This window comes from Saccostrea echinata, unplaced genomic scaffold (assembly GCF_033153115.1).
Source record: "Saccostrea echinata isolate AGI-Se365-2 ecotype Australia unplaced genomic scaffold, CSIRO_AGI_Sech_v1 ptg000001l, whole genome shotgun sequence".
Classification (NCBI taxonomy): domain Eukaryota; kingdom Metazoa; phylum Mollusca; class Bivalvia; order Ostreida; family Ostreidae; genus Saccostrea; species Saccostrea echinata.
Genome location: NW_026889750.1, coordinates 14,537,381 through 14,554,031, shown reverse-complemented (window position 1 = coordinate 14,554,031; position 16,651 = coordinate 14,537,381). Strand labels below are relative to the sequence as shown.

General features: G+C 33.9%; 1 protein-coding gene and 2 long non-coding RNA genes across 3 annotated transcripts in view; 2 read left to right on the top strand and 1 right to left on the bottom strand.

Moving 5' to 3' along the window:
* The window catches only part of LOC133185644 (tetraspanin-13-like), a 162,685-nt gene that overhangs the window by 121,525 nt on the left and 24,509 nt on the right, over positions 1-16,651 (top strand). The window lies entirely within an intron of this gene.
* LOC133185684 (uncharacterized) overlaps positions 1-16,651 on the bottom strand; it is a 159,257-nt gene that overhangs the window by 134,060 nt on the left and 8,546 nt on the right. The gene's annotated exons all lie outside the window — the stretch shown is intronic.
* On the top strand, positions 5,028-9,141 carry LOC133189893 (uncharacterized). Its single transcript, XR_009721534.1, has 4 exons — positions 5,028-5,104; positions 7,082-7,144; positions 8,408-8,566; positions 9,014-9,141. It is a non-coding gene; the product is annotated as an uncharacterized LOC133189893 (long non-coding RNA).

Below are 16,651 nucleotides of genomic sequence, written 5' to 3'. Positions count from 1 at the left end.
ACTGATTAAAAAAGAAAATTTCCTAACCGTTTAAAAATCATATTATACTTTTCTATCGGTCTAGAATAAATCTAAATTCTCGTTATGTGTTAAATAATAATTCTTTTTTAAAGAAATTTGTAAGTGAATAGATAAATGAAATTAATTTTTTTAATCGGTAATTAACGATCGTCCTTGTTTGACATCAATGTAAACTTCAGATATTGAAAACATAGAAAGATTGATTAATTATCAATTTTAATGTGTTGCCTGTAAGACATTGATAAGATAAAACAGCAGAATAATATTAATGAGTGTTAACTAAATAACTTATATTTTTTATATCTGTACACAGACCCTGATGTAGTAAATGTCTTCTTCGCATGAAATAACAATAATGTTGGTCTTAAATGCATACATGCACGCATATTTAATTTAGCCATTTTGTACACAAAGACCAATGCTGGCTCTAAATGAAGAAAATTCTATGATATTTATTTAAATGATTGAATAACGTCTTCTGAAGAACTGCATGCTAAGGCAATTCATTGAAGAAAAAACCCCCAATAATTTATTAATTGTTTTACGCGTAGATGCTTAGCGAAAATATTCTTTTAAATCGTGTTAAGCAGAAGGTTACCCCTACAAATTTAAGCCCCCTCCCCTTCTTCAAAAAACGGAGAGAAAATAGTTTCTTTCGATATATAGGTATTATATACTGATGTGGTGATTGTCAATGCTACTACATGTACAAACATTTCTTTATATACGCCGTCCATTTCTTGATTTTTATACGCCGACATGTAACATTACTTATTTAAAGAAAAAAAAACCTGCACTTAAAACTGTCTACTCAATAATTCTGGGCTTATTTTTATCATGTGTTTCAAGTCTGTAGCAACAGGTTTCAGGTCTGTAGCAACAGTTTCAAAATGGGTGGTGGTGGGGGGGGGGGTGGACTTCCAAAAAAATCTGACGAGCCCCCCTCAAAATCATTCAATTTCACCCCCTGCCCCCCCCCCCCCTCGCATTCTACGGGCCGGTGTTTTTCAAATTAAAATACTGCAAGTTTTCCCTACCTTTGCTTAGATATTGGTTCGTTTTTTTCACCTTGTGTTTACTCTCCTTTTTTATAAATCAGTTTTCAAAACGGTGTGCTCGTGAGAAATTTTTTAACTAAAGGCAAAGATGTTTCAAGTAAAATATAGCAAATAGGAAAAAGTCCAGCAATTTGTCCACTGATTCTTATTGATAACTGAGTGAGGCTCAAAATCGAAACCAAAAAAGGAAGGGGTTCAATAAAGTATCTAATTAAAAGCCGAACAAGAGAAAAAAAATCAAATCTTTATTATTCTTGAACCGTCCTTGGAGGTAATTAAATTATTTTATCTTGATTTTCACAAGTGTATACTAGTCTAACATACCCTAATTTCTTTTACTAAACAGCAATTTTTGACGCCGAACTTTTCCATCATCACTAAAAATAAAATAGTGTTCTGTATACATGTCATGTAGTTCATTTGCATGCCAAATGCCCATCGAAATTTACGGCAGACTTCAAAGGACAACACATTCTTGTCACAATATAATAAACAGCTGATAAAGAGTCATATTATGTTTATTTTGAGGATCACAACAGGAAATAAGCTTTGTTTCCTATACTGCAAAAAATATGATTAGGGACGTATGGCACGTCCACAATGCGCCCCCCCCCCCATTTTCCACGGTCCTCAACAATTATTCATTTTCTGACGGTAGTTCCTTCAAGGGTTCCTGTTGAAACTTCCAATTTTAAAACATGTATACATGTATAAAGGTTTAACATCTTCCGTTGTGACATTATATACATTAATCAGAAAAATGAATAATTTAATGAAAAAGTAGTGTGGGAGGGGAGAGGGCAAGCTGACATTTTCTGTTTGGATGGGCACTACGTTCCAAGCCCCCACCCCACCCCCAAGTTCATATAATTTGAGGGGTCACACCAGACACATAAACTTTCTCTGGTCACCTTCAGATAAACGCTTCGTTTTCTATAGTATACTAATTATCAGCAAATTTATTGAGGAGCACCCCCCTTTCTATGAACAGAGAAGAACTTCATTAAGGATAAGAACTCATAATCACCGTCACAGGGAAATTATATTATATATAAAAACGTTACCCTCTAACATAATTAAAATAAATAGGTTCTGTTTCCCATAATGCATCGCTCTGCAGAGGCTTTATTCATTGGTCAATTTTCACGAGGCGCCATTTTTGGAGTTGAGCAAGACGGAGAAGAACTCGGGTGTAAGGTGCAAATGTGAAAAGTTAATGATGTTTTCGCCACCCAGTGTCTTTAAAACTGTGAAAAATGCAATGATCAACAACCAAGGATTAGTGTACGTATATTTTTATATACTTTTTTACGGTAAATAATAGTAATAATGGGCAGAACAAATCTTTCCCATCGAAGACCACATTCGTTTTGACGCCATTTTGAAATGTTTGATATCTAAGTTTTAAATATTTTAGTTTACGCATTGCAAAAACGAAAAGAGGAACTTGAATTATACAATATTTAGTGTTTTACGATCAAAGATGCATAGATAGTAGACTTTTGTATAGCTCCTATGGCATAACATTTGTCTTTTTCCATGCTGTACGTTTTGCATTTTTAGATCATTTACTACTACTTACTTACTTACTTATGGTTACTTATGGTATTTTTCCAACACAGGTCCTATCAAGGTCCTCTTCGTCGGACTCCAAACTTGCTTTGTGACTACTTGGGTGACTACTTGGGTGACTACTTGGGTGACTACTGGTGTAATCGGTTTTAAAATCTACTCTGTAATTATAGAGCACATCCTGGTCCTTCCAGAAGTTGTCTAGTCTATTCTTGAAAGTATTCAGAGTTTTAGCACTTACAACATCCTCTGGTAAGCTATTCCATAGACTGACAGTTCTAACACTGAAGCTGAATTTTCTTATATTGAGTCTCGGTCTCTGTACAAACAGCTTCTTGGAATTCCCTCTTCCTTGTTCCCTAATAACGTGGTCTCTCCTTAACTTGATAAAGTCTGCTGCTAATGGGTCATACTTTCCACTTGTTATTTTGTACACTTCAATCATATCTCCTCGGTGGCGTCTGTACTTCAGCGTTGGTAGTTTTAGTTTCTTCAACCTTTCTTCATAGCTTAATTTTGCCAATCCTGGAATCTGCTTGGTAGCTCTTCTCTGCACTCCTTCAATCATCTCTATGTGTCTTGATTTGAAAGGGAACCAGACCGAACTCGCATAGTCTAAATGTGTCCTGACAAGTGTCTTATAAAGAGGAATAAAAGTTTCTTCGTCCAAATGTAGAAAAGTTCGCCTTAACATTGCAAAAATAGAGTTTGCCTTTTTCACCTTCTCGCTTATGTGTCTATCAAAGCTGAGTTGTTCATCTATGATGACTCCTATGTCTTTTTCCTCTTGTACCTTCTCCAGAGTGCGTCCTAACAGCTCATACTCAAAGTCTTGGTCTGGGTCTTTCTTTCCAATGTGCATGTGTTTACATTTTTCTGGATGGAACTTTAAGAGCCAGGTGTTACTCCATTCTGTTAGTTTCTCAAGATCTCTTTGAAGTGTCATTTTATCTTCCCTACCCTTAACTATGTTGAAGATTTTCGTGTCGTCGGCAAATAGGTACACAGTAGAGCTCACGATATCAGGGAGATCGTTGATAAATATGACGAACATTATCGGCCCAATTACTGACCCCTGCGGAATGCCGGAAGTTACTCTATGCCATTTAGATGTTGCCCCATTTATGGATACTTGTTGTTTCCTTCCACTTAGGTAGTTCCTTATCCAATCTATAAGATCTTTCCCTATTCCATATGCTTCCAGTTTCTTAAGCAGTCTGTTATGTGGGACAGTATCAAAGGCCTTCTGATAGTCCATGTAGATGCAGTCAACATCATGTCCACTGTCCAAAGCCTCTGTCCATTCCTCTAATACCCTTAACAGTTGTAGTGAAGTTGATCTACCACTGATAAAGCCATATTGTTTAGTTGTAAAGAGGTTGTTGCTTACAAAATGCTCTATTATGTGGTCCCTAACTAGTCTCTCCATGACTTTACACACCACTGACGTTAAGCTCACTGGTCTGTAGTTTCCTGCTATCGCCTTGTTTCCTTTTTTAAAGATCGCGCTAATACGTGCTGTTTTCCATTCTTCTGGAACTTTTCTCTCATCTACTGACTTCCTAAAGATCCTTGCTAGGGGTTCTGCTAATTCCACTCTTAATTCCCTCAATAGCCTTGGATGCATGTTGTCTAATCCTGGTGACTTATCTGGCTTTAACAGGTTCAGTGCTTTGATAATTTCTTCCTCCAGTATTCTTAATTCTGTCCACTCCTTCTTGATAGGGCGTTTGTCCAGTTCGGGTATGGCTTCCTCGGGTTCTTGTGTAAAAACGCTACTAAAAAAGTCTGCTAAAATATTTGCTTTCTCTTCATCCACTTCTGTTTTATTGGACTTTGGATTTTTAGGGTCAACACACAGTTCCCCGATTCCTTGTCTCGTTTTACTTTTTGAGTTAATATACTGCCATATCTTTTTTGGGTTAGTTTTTGCCTCTTGTGCTATACTCTTTTCGAATGACTTCCTTGCTTTCCTCACAAACTTTGCCACCTTGTTCCTAGTCCTATTGTACTTTTTCCTTATATTTGGATCCTTGGTAGCCACATATTTTCTGCACAGTGCGTTTTTTTCTTTAATCAAGGTGACAGTTTCTTTGTCCAAAGGCATTTTCGTTTTTCTGCTTGGTCTGATGGTGACTACTGGCACATATTTATCTTCTATGTCCTCAATTTTTTGTCGGAATTGATGCCACATCTCGTTTACCGTGCTCTGTGACTCTGTGACTTTTTTTAGTGAAAATGAATGCCTTCTGTAATAGTTCTCTCTCTGTGTATATAAATGAAAAGTGTATGAATTTTTTTTCGTTGTTAAATCGGATAATAATGTTTGTACCGAATATGGTTTCCTTGTTAATACAGACAAAACATATATCCGGTTTGAATACCTGTGTTCTCGGATCGTCAACTTCATGAACTTGTTAGACTTTTGGAACTTTTTATGATGTAACGACAAGGTATAAATGAATTATTTCTGCTACTAAATTACGATTAAGTCATTAATATTTAAACAAAAGGTGTCCGCAATCTCAACTTATCAGATTATTCACGAAGGACATCATCATCAATGGAAATTTAAAAGACAGCTGAAAGAGAGAGTTCTGACTATTGTAATCCGACACAGATAAAACGCATTAATGTGGCAGATATAATTACAAATTATGAAGAATCATAAGAACAAGTTAAATAGATTGTCTGTAACTAGAGTACATATACATCTTACAAAGCCATAGCACAACCCTTATTGATATGCATAGTGATGATTTGTATAGGGAAAATGTATTGGTTTTAAAGTACACTGTCTATAATAATAACTGTTTAACAAACAAGTGATAGATTTTAAATTGAAACAGTTTACTGTTCAAAAGACAAAATTTCTCATGTGTGACCTGCTGAGAGATTTACTGAAAATGTTAAAAATAATAAGCCTACATGATGTATTAATATTGATAATTTTTTATAGTATTTCAAGTAATGCAAACGAATCATCTAAATTACAATCATCAGTTATTGATGGCGGTCGCAACATGTAGAAGCATAATGATAAAAATAAGTGAATCTGCATTTGTTTGAAATTTTTGTTTGTTTATTTTTTTCCTCCCTGGTAGTTGTTGAAGTCTAGGCCATTATTAAAAATACTTTTGTTTGATGTACTCCGACCCACATTTTGCAAAATGAGTAGGTAGGTAGATTTTTTTGGCAGTATCTAACAAATTGATTTTTGTCATACAAAAACACAGAATTAGAAATTTATTGATGTTTCATTACGTACACTGGACAGCTAGACAGATTTAATATTTATTTCTCCATAAAACAAGTGTCTTGGAGAAATTATAAACCTCAACTTTGTAATGAAACAAAATTTATTTCAATGAAACCAAAAAAAAAAAAAAAATTGAAATAAAATTTCAATCCTAAAAAAATGATTGGGTAGGGGTGATTTTGATGGGTTATTTGGAGTACATCAAACAAATCATTTTTAGCACATAGAGCCAAAGGCTCAAGTGAACTTTTCTGATCGAAATTTGTCTGTCGCCGTCGTTTTCGTAATTTTTTCACATTTCAATCTTCTCAAGAACCACTGGGCCAATTTCAACCAAACTTGCTATAAAGTATCCTTGGGTAAAGGGGATTCAAGTTTGTTCAAATAAAGGGCCATATCTTCTTCTAAAGGGAAATAATTACAAATAAATGAAAAATTAATGGCATCATTTAAAAATCTTCTTTTCTGGAACCACAGGGCAATGAAAGATTCCAATTTATTTGGAAGCATCATCAGGTAGTGTAAATTCAAATTTGTTCAAATCATGACCCCCAGTGTAAGGCGGGCCATAATGGATGATCAATTTTACATAGGAATACATAGGAAAAAATCTTTTTAAATCTTCTTCATTAGAACCACTGTATCAGGAAAGATGACACTTATGTTGAAACATCATCAGCTAGTATAAATTCAAGTTTGTTCAAATCATGACCTCCGGGGTAGGACGGGGCCACGATGAACGATCAAAGTACATAGGAAAAATCTTAGAAATTCTTCTTTTCAAGAACAACAAAGCCATGATTGGTCATATTTATATACACGGGCGATGAAGTAATGTAGATATAATTTATTTAAATCATGAACCCCCCCCCCCCCAAGGAGAATAGAGGGGCCATAACAGGGGATGATAGTCATACAAAGGATTAAAAAGGATGCTAATATGTGTCATATTAATTCAAAAGCATCCTTAGAAAGTGTAGAATTCCCTCTCTCCCCCCCCCCCCCCCCCAAACCACTTTTATATCTAAACTTTTCAATACTGAACTGATTTATATTTTTTCCTACCAAAAGTGCTTAGGTGAGCAATGTGGCCCCTGGGACACTTGTTTATTGTTGGTATTATAGGTGAAATCAGAATGCAATTTTAATTGTACATAATATATTCTTTCAGAGAGAAGAAAACTTACATTAAAGAACCAGCAAGATGTATGATGAATCAAGATGTGATCATGTGGTAAGTGGTAATTAATTCAGTCATAAATAGGCATGTATAACAATTGCATGAAAAGAAAAGAACTTGAGTTTAATTGGAATGTTGAAATACCAATTGCAAACTACAAGAGGTAATGTAAAATTATGACTTGGAGTCTTCTTTTTCATTCCTCTATAAAATTTTCTGTCTGGATGATATACACCATGCAGTGAGGAATTTAGTTCACCCGAGCTAAAAACTCATGTGAACTTCTCTGATCACCTTTTGTTTTGTGTTTTGTCCATCAAACTGTCTATCCATCTGTGAGCTTTTCACATCTTTAACTTCTTCCCAAGAACCACTAATTTTAACCAAGGTTGACACAAAGTAAGGATATTCTAAATTGTACAGAGGAAGCCCCCCCCCCCCCCCCAAGGGGAAATGATTAACTCTCTTAAATATTATTGATATGATCATTGTTGAGCAACTTATAATTTTGTAACCTGTAGACTTTATTGTAAGAATAATGAATATTTGTTTAAGAGTCCTTTTGCCATGGTTCAAAGTTCAATTCAATCATTGAAAATATTTTGAGATATTTGAGGATTCAAGATATCAGGAGTAAAATGCTTAAAGAATACTTCCAAATTACTTCAACATACATGTATCTATGATATTCGAAATGCCAGAGTTCAACTGTATGGCTATGATAAAGTAGTAAATATTATAACTTACTAAAACTTTTTAACATTGAAACATGTTAAACGAAACAATACAAGAATGAAAAATAAGGACATGCACCTTTACTGATTTCTGGCTGGTCAGTATTTTGATGACTGTAATTTCTAAAATATTCAGTGAAACACATTGAAACTTTAAATGTAGGTATATGTTAACTAAATATACTATAAGGTAGTATTTATAAATGGGAAGTCTTGAACAAACATTACAAGATGCATGTATGTAAATTGGGGCTAAAATTGGTTAATGGCTATCGCCTTAATTTTCAGTGACATAAAACAAGATTTAGAATGCAGGTAAATAATACTAGTATGTGTCTGTACGTATGGTATAGCATATAGAACTTGTACTGAATGTTGATTAACTAAATCTTGAATGGCTGTTATGTTGGTTGTCTTTGATGAAATTCCAGATTATTTATATGTAAACTGAGTGTACATGCAATTTGAAATTATTCATAAGGTATTAAACATGATTAAAGCATGTGTATGCAATGCAATTAATGATGAATTCGTATTGACTTACATGGATATAGCTTTACATATATATGCATTGATTTTTTAGGGTCCTGTTCTGTGGATGCCATGAGATGATCTGTCTGTCCATCTTATATCACTGAGTATATTTTCTCTCCTCATAGCCCAATCTCACTCAAATTTAACTCGTAGAGTGTCTGTGGATGGAGGGTAAAAAGTGACCTTGGACCAATTATCTAGGTCAAAGGTCAGTATCAAAATACACTATATATCTTTATTTAAAGTCCTTGTCCAGTGCATAATTTTTCTCCCTTGGTATGATCTGGATTGTGTGTTTTGGGATGAAGGGTGTGTAGTGATCTTTAACCAATTTTCTAGGTCTAATATCAATTAATAAGAAAAAAAGATTTGTAATATCCTTGTCCAGAGCACATTTCTCTCCAATTGACCCAACTAAAAGCAGTGTTCTATGAGATGGTCATATTCTCAATCATACCTGCTTTGATATTTATCTGGCTTAAAACATTGCATGTACTATGTAATGTTCATTATTCTGATTACATGGTCATTAAATGTAAAGACTGAAACTAATCACTGATATTGGTACAATAAAGGACATTGAGTGATCTTGTCAGATTTCTAAATAATATTCAAGCATACAATTCTTACAAAAAATAATTTTTTATGAAAATAGATTGCAGATCACAGATGATGGAAAGAAAATACAAGGGAAGCTGATGTTGAAAGAAGTACTGAGTATTTAATCAAGTTTATGAATGGACTTAGATGTGAAAGACTACTACATTGTTTACCTAAGATATATGATTTTATTTATTTTGATATAATTTTAAAATAATGTTTTTGTACATCAAATGAATTATTAAACATATGATTTAATAATGCTTTTTCTTCTTTATACATTTTTTTAATAGATTTTGAAAAGAAAACACAGTTTACCAAGGAAATTAATAAATTAAATATATAATATTTTGATTTAAAACTGCTGTTCTCTTTTCACATTCTAGAAAAAAAAGATTTACCATGGAAAATACAGGGATCCTTGAGCTTCCAGTTGCCTGTCAATCATTTCCCAAAATTGAAATGCTCAACCTACCCTGTAGTTTCCATGGTATGGAAACTATTACACTACAATTCCACATTGCTTGCTGTCTCAGAAAAATAAGGGAATCTTGAAGTTTCCCTGTAATTTCCTTTTATAGGACACCAGATAATTCCACCAAGTTTCCATAACACGGAAACCGCTACGCTCCAATTCCATGTAGTTTCCTGAATCATGGAAACTTGAGGAATCATGAGGTTTCCTCTAGTTTCCGTTCATGGGAAACCTGAGGATTCCATCCAGTTTCCCAGTTCCATGGAAACCACTACGCTCCAATTCCACGTAGTTTCCTAATTATGGAAACCAGTGGAATCTTCAGGTTTCCCATTACGGGAAACTACATGGAAGCTTGGGAAGCTTCAGGTTTCCCGAGGTTTCCGTGGTTCGGGATACCTAATGGAATCGGAGCGTAGTAGTTTCCGTGCCACGGAAACTTGACGGAATAACCTGGCATCCGCTGCGGAAACCACTGGGAAACATGATGTAAACTTGAGGTTTCCATGTGGTTTCCGTATAGTTTCCCATGATGGGAAACTGCTTATTTCACCCAGTGCATGGGCCTCTTGTTTTTTTCCGAACAACTTTGCTATCTTAATATATTACAAATTCTCACTACTTTTTTTAAGTCACCTGTGTAACTCAGGTGACCTATTGCTATCCGTTTTTGTCTGTCGTCGTGCGTTAATATTGAATATTTATAGCTTCTTCTCTGAAACTGCTCAACCAATTTCAACCAAATTTGGCATGTAGCATCTATGGGTAAAGGGGAACAAAAATTGTGAATTTCATGGTCCCTGCCCCCCTGGGGCCTGAGGAATGGGGCTTAAACCACCAAAATTAATGCAATCTTTAAAAATCTTCTTCGTTACATCTGGACATCAAGCAGTCAAACTGTTGGCATGATTAGCTCTACTGGTCAGAGACCAGAAGAGCTTATGCGATAGTAAGGTGTCCGTCGTCCATCCGTCTGTCTGTCTGTCCGTCCATCTGTAAACAATTTTTCAAAATGCTACTCCTCCTACAGTTTTGGTCTGATTTCAATATTACTTGGCACACAAGTAGACTACACTAAGATGCATAATTCTGTTTTTTATTTCTATGAACGGTGTTGCCATGGTTACTAAAAATAGAAATTTCTGTGAAATACTTTCAAAATGCTACTCCTCCTACAGTTTTGATCTGATTTCAATATTACTTGGCACACAAGTAGACTATATTAAGATGCATAATTCTGTGTATCGGTTTTTGATTTTGATGAACAGTGTTGCCATGGTTACTAAAAATAGAAATTTGTGTGAAATACATTCAAAATGCTACTCCTCCTACAGTTTTGATCTGATTTCAATATAACTTGGCACACAAGTAGACTATAATAAGATACATAATTCTGTATATCAGTTTTTGATTTCAATGAACGGTGTTGCCATGGTTACTAAAAAAAGAAATTTCTGTGAAATACTTTCAAAATGCTACTCCTCTTACAGTTTTGGTCTGATTTCAGTAAAACTTGGCAAACAAGTAGACTACACTATGATACATAATTCTTTATATTGATTTTCTGATTTCGATGAACATTGTTGCCATGGTTACTAAAAATAGAAATTTCCTTGAAATACCTTCAAAATGCTACCCCTACAGTTTTGGTCTGATTTTAGTATTACTTAGCACACAAGTAAACTACACTAAGATACATAATTCTCTGTACCAGTTTCGGATTTCGATGAACAGTGTTGCCATGGTTACTAAAAATAGAAATTTTCTTGAAATACTTTCAAAACGCTACTCCTCCTACACTTTTTGTCTGATATCAGTATAATGTGGCATACAAGTAGACTACAGAGATACATAATTGGTGTTATTGTTTTTTTCATTTTGTTGAATGATGTTGCCATGGTTACTTAAATCAAAATTTCTGTAAAATTGTTTTAAAAGGCTACTCCTCCTACAGTTTTAGTCTGATATAATAATAAATCTTGCCACAAAAGAGACTAAACCAAGGATCATTATTCTATTTATTGCTGTTGCAAAGTTTCAAGTCCAAGTGCTACTTTTATCTTCCTTTATAAATACAACCAGTAGAGCTACAGTCTCGTCAGAGACTTCTGGTTGTTATAAGCATTAAGCCCTCTACCAAAATTGTGAAATTTATGGCCCCCAGGGTCAAGGTTCTGGTGTTAGTTTGGGGCTATATAGATCATATAGTGAAAGTGCATTATTTCTTTGAAAATCTTCTCTGCTCCTGGGTATTAAATAAACTACATGTAACTAAGTACATCATTATGATGAGCAAGAGTGTCTCCTTCATAATTGTGAATTTCATAGCCCCAGGGTCAGGGGTTCTGGTGCTAAGGCAGGGCTCTATTGATTATATAGTGAAAATGCATTTATTCTTTGAAAATCTTCTTCTCTGCTCCTGGGTATTAAATAAACTAACTAAGTACATAGTTATGAAGAGCAAGAGTGCCTCTTCCAAAATTGTGAATTTCATGGCCCCAGGGTCAGAGGTTCCGGTGTTAGGGCAGGGCTCTATTGATTATATAGTGAAAATGCTTTAATTCTTTGAAAATCTTTTTCTCTGCACCTGGGTATTTTTCAAACAAAGGAAGTGTGTGGTAATGATAAGGAAGAATGCCTCTTCCAAAATGTGAATTTCATGGCCCCAGGGTCAGGGGTTCTGGTGAAAGGGGGGGGGGCTCTATTGATTATAGAGTGAAAATGCATAATTTCTTTTAAAATATTTTTTTTCTACTACTGGTTATAAAGCAAGAAACAAGTTTATAGTTATGATGAGCAAGGGTGCTTTTTCCAGAATTGTGAGCTTATGGCCAATGGGTCAGATGTTCTGGTGTAAGGATGGGGCTTTATTTATTTAATATTATAGTGAAAATGCATTTCCTTGAAAATTTTCTATGCTTCTTGGCATGTTCAAGGCAAACAGAGAAAAGCTTTAATATGCAAGGGTATTTTTACCAGAATTTTTAACACCTGGATTATTTAGCCAAGTGTTCTGGTCCTGGCCAGTGCTCTATTAACTTGTATTCTGCTGAGCAAAGTTATTCCCCTCTGCCATTCACCTTTGATAATAAATCACTGTAAATAATATATTTTAATGCTTAATGGAATAAGAGAATTATGCAAGAATATTTATTGTAAAATACAAAAGTACTTTCATAGTTTTAATGATCAGGTAGAATAAAATGAATAAAATTGAGACAAAAATAACTTATCTTTTTTAATTGTTCTTCAAAGGCCAAGAGAGGCCAATGTGAGAAGTAATAATATGGGGTTAAAAATAGTTTGTTAATAGTCTGCATGGTAATAGTGATTAATGGGGGACAGATAGATCCTAGACCAATTATTTTGTTGATGCAAATCATACTATTTTTCTTGCTTTTGGGCAACAAAGCTTCATTTATCAGTTTATGGATCCCCTAAATTGTTGTATTGTACTCAGGTGACCGTTAAGGCCCTTGGGCCTTTTGTTCAGATATAGAGTAAAAAACTTTTTGTCCCTCAAGATCGCTTAATTTATGGGCCAGCCCTATTTATGGTATCATTTTTAAAGATTACTGATTCTGCACAAATTTTATTCTATATGTCTTCACAAAATATTAATATGTAAAAAGATGTGAATCAAAATGTAGCAAAGAGCTAGGTTCACTTTATGCATAAAATGGCCCTGTCCTTATGTCAATTAATTGACTATCACCTTCTGTCTCATTTCATATATCAAAATAAAGTAGAGACTAAGTGTTTTCATTTCCTATAACAAAATTTCTTTTTGGGAATCCAGGTATTGGAAAACAATCTTTGAGAAAATGGAATGTTCTTGAATTTTGCAGAAGCCATGCGTATTCGACTACCTTCAGCAAAGAATTAATGTATGAGCACAGCCCACGATCCAAAAATTAAAACACGTTTTGTGATCTTCAGAAATAGATCTTTTGTTATGTAATTGCATATTTTGGATCAGAGCTTGTGCTCTATATGAAATATTGAAAAAATACCTCAACTTTTGGCCATTTTTAAGGGAATTTACAGGATATGGGAAAAATGACGCATTCTATGACATCATAATGCATTGACTAGAAAGAAAATTATGTCATGTTCAATAGATACATGGTCACCTAGGGTCCAAGTTATGAATACTGCATTTTCAACCAAAACAGAGCAGTTTCGATTTTTCAGAAATTCTCAGGGCCAAAAAAGGCCCTAAGTGGCTCTTGCTCTTTTGTGAGACATTTTTAAGCTTTTTTTTTTTTAGCCCTACAAAGCTTTGCACCTTTTGTGCTAGATTAATGGCAATGCCTTTCTGCACATCTACAAAGACTTCTGAAATCACTAAAAGTTTGAAGTTGATATCTTGAATGCTTTCTGAGAACACCTTTGGACAAACAGACCCTCTGAAAATCGAAAAAAAGTCTATTTCTCAAGACTGGAAATGATGTCATTAAAACAGAGAGAGAAAGAGAGAGCTAATTTGATTATATTTAAGATCTAAAAGTTTCATGAAATTTTGAGCAGTTTTTAAGAAATACTGTGCACAAAATCAGTAAAAGAAAAATAATATTAATAGAGATAAATAAACGGTAGAATAACAGCCTTCTGTTGGAGATGGAAGACCTGAACAAGAACATCTTCCATTGAGAAGGAAGACGTTAGGAACAGTAGAATCACTAGAAGGTATTTTGCAAAGACGAAAGACCTCAATAACAAAAGAAACAGAAGAATAATTGTAAGGTCTTCCAAAGGAAGTTGAAGGACCTTAATAATGGAAAAGAAACCAAAGAATAACAAGAACGTCTCCCGTTGAGATGGAAGACCTTAATAAAAAAATATAATCACTTAATATTTTCCATTGTGGATGGAAGACATAACAATCAGTAGAAAGTCTTCCTTTGTAATGAAAGATCTTAATTAACAGCTTTGTGTTATCATTAAATAGCTGTAAAAAGCATTATTAGTTTCTTTTTTGGCCTGCAGTAAAGGACATGATTTAAAAAATGACAAATAAGCTTGACAGATCATTAATTAGCTTAAATAATATGTTGAAGAAAAGTTCATACAAAGAGAGAGAAGGAATTTTGAGGGAGGGAGTGAGTAGGTAGAAAGTAAAAATTTAAAAAGGTTTGTCCAGTTACCTAGTTAATTTATTACTTAAGTACATGAGGTATGTTATAATTAGGGCCCCACAAGGATTTGCGGGTGCCCTATAGTAATCACTGTCTGTCTGTCCATCTTTCATCCTTCCATCCACAAATTTTCTGTTTTTTCTAATAACTTTTTTTAGGGTTGACCAAATAAGTTCAAATTTGGTATGTTGGTTGAATAGGCAGTAAGACATATTTTGACACTAAGTTTGGTTCTATATGTCATCCGGTTTGGAGCTGGGGTGGTGGGGTAGATTCCTTAACTTTATATAAAAGTGAATGGGCAAAGAGAGATAACTGCTGAGAATGTTCCTATTGTAAACTAGGAAAGGCTGCAATGAGTCTCTTGGGATTAATTAACTTTCCTCTTGAAGAAAATCCAAAACATTTATCTTTATCTGTCACATTGAGATTAATTAACACCTCTGTCTGCAAATAAAGTTTGTTTTGAAGAAGGGATGTCAATTTTGTCAATAATTCATATTCGAATATTCAATTAAGTATTCAAATATATTCGAATATTCGATAAAATAAATAAAATGTGTTTAATTTATATATGCAACATTCTACTCTAATGAAAGGTTTAGCGTAGGTATACTTATATTGGAAGTAAAATTGTACAAAGACTTTTGTAGGTTTACAATAAGAAATTCCATTTGATATTTGTCAATGTTTGAAACAAATAATTGATTTCAATGTAGAAAAGTATAATTTTAACAAATGAAACGTGTATTTATAGTAGCTCCAACTGAGGAACCAGTCGTCTTACCAAAGGCAAGATATAGTTGTAACGGTGTACTGTTCAGATTTCAATACGTGTAATATATTACAATTATCTGCCTAATAAGAGATATGATTATAATCTTTGATACAATGTTTTTAAAATATAAACAAATATTTCCATAGACAATTTTCCTAGGTAATTAACCAATTTCCCAATAATGAATATAAAATTTAGGATTATGTACAACCCGAGATAATCAAGTAATTTACACATTTATTCTGAAATTGAGCAATATTAATTACAGACTAATTCTATCGGACATTCATTCAATGATCAATTATATTTATTTTGAAAAGTATCCTCTTCGCCTCTTTTAGACATTCTAAGAAGGTTTTCATTTTGTTGTCCTCGATTCTAGATACGATAGTATCTAACTATGAAAGTACGTTTTGTATTATACATAAAGCATTATTGTACAATTCTTTAACACCTTACTCAAAACAAAATAAATGTAATTTAGTATACCTATAAGATAAGAAAGTAGTGAAAGAAATCAGGTGATCGAAATTGATCGCTAGTAAATCAAACAGGGATAATTCCAGCACTGTTCTAATCAAAATTTATTAATCACGGTACTTCTTTTTATGAAATCTGAAAAACACCGAATATTTGAATCTTAAATTCATATTCGAATATCAACTCATCGAATGAATATTCAAATGTTCGAATATTCGTTGCCATCCCTATTTTGAAGTTAAGTTTAATTCTGAATGACTTTTGAAGTTAAATTTAATTCTGAATGATGTTTACATTCTCTGAACTGTGGATTTAAATAATGTTCATACTTTATTTTGGTAAAATACACATTGAGTTATGATTTTATTGAATTCTAAAACAAGATATAGATAAAGATATCTTTAAGGTCTTCCGTTTCAGGCGGAAGACCTTATAGTGATTCTACTGTTTCTTATTATTAAGATCTTCCATTCCAGACGGAAGACCTTATAGTGATTGTACTGTTTATTATTATTTTTTTCCCCTTTTTTTGTCGGCACAATCTTTCAGAGATGGCTGGACGGAATTTCTTGAAATTTTCAGGGATGATAGAGAATTTAAATACCCCGAGGCGTGTTTTTCATTTTTTGAAAATTCACTTCTGGTCATCAGATGTGTCCGATTTCCATATTTTTTCAAAAATATTTTGTCCGAGTCATATCTCAGAAACGGTAAGAGATTAAGACACCAAACTTATAGAAGTAATAGATCTTGAGGAGTAGGCAAATCCATTTGGGTTAAGAGCATCAACCGTCACTTCCGGTTGTCACAGGAAGTGATCAT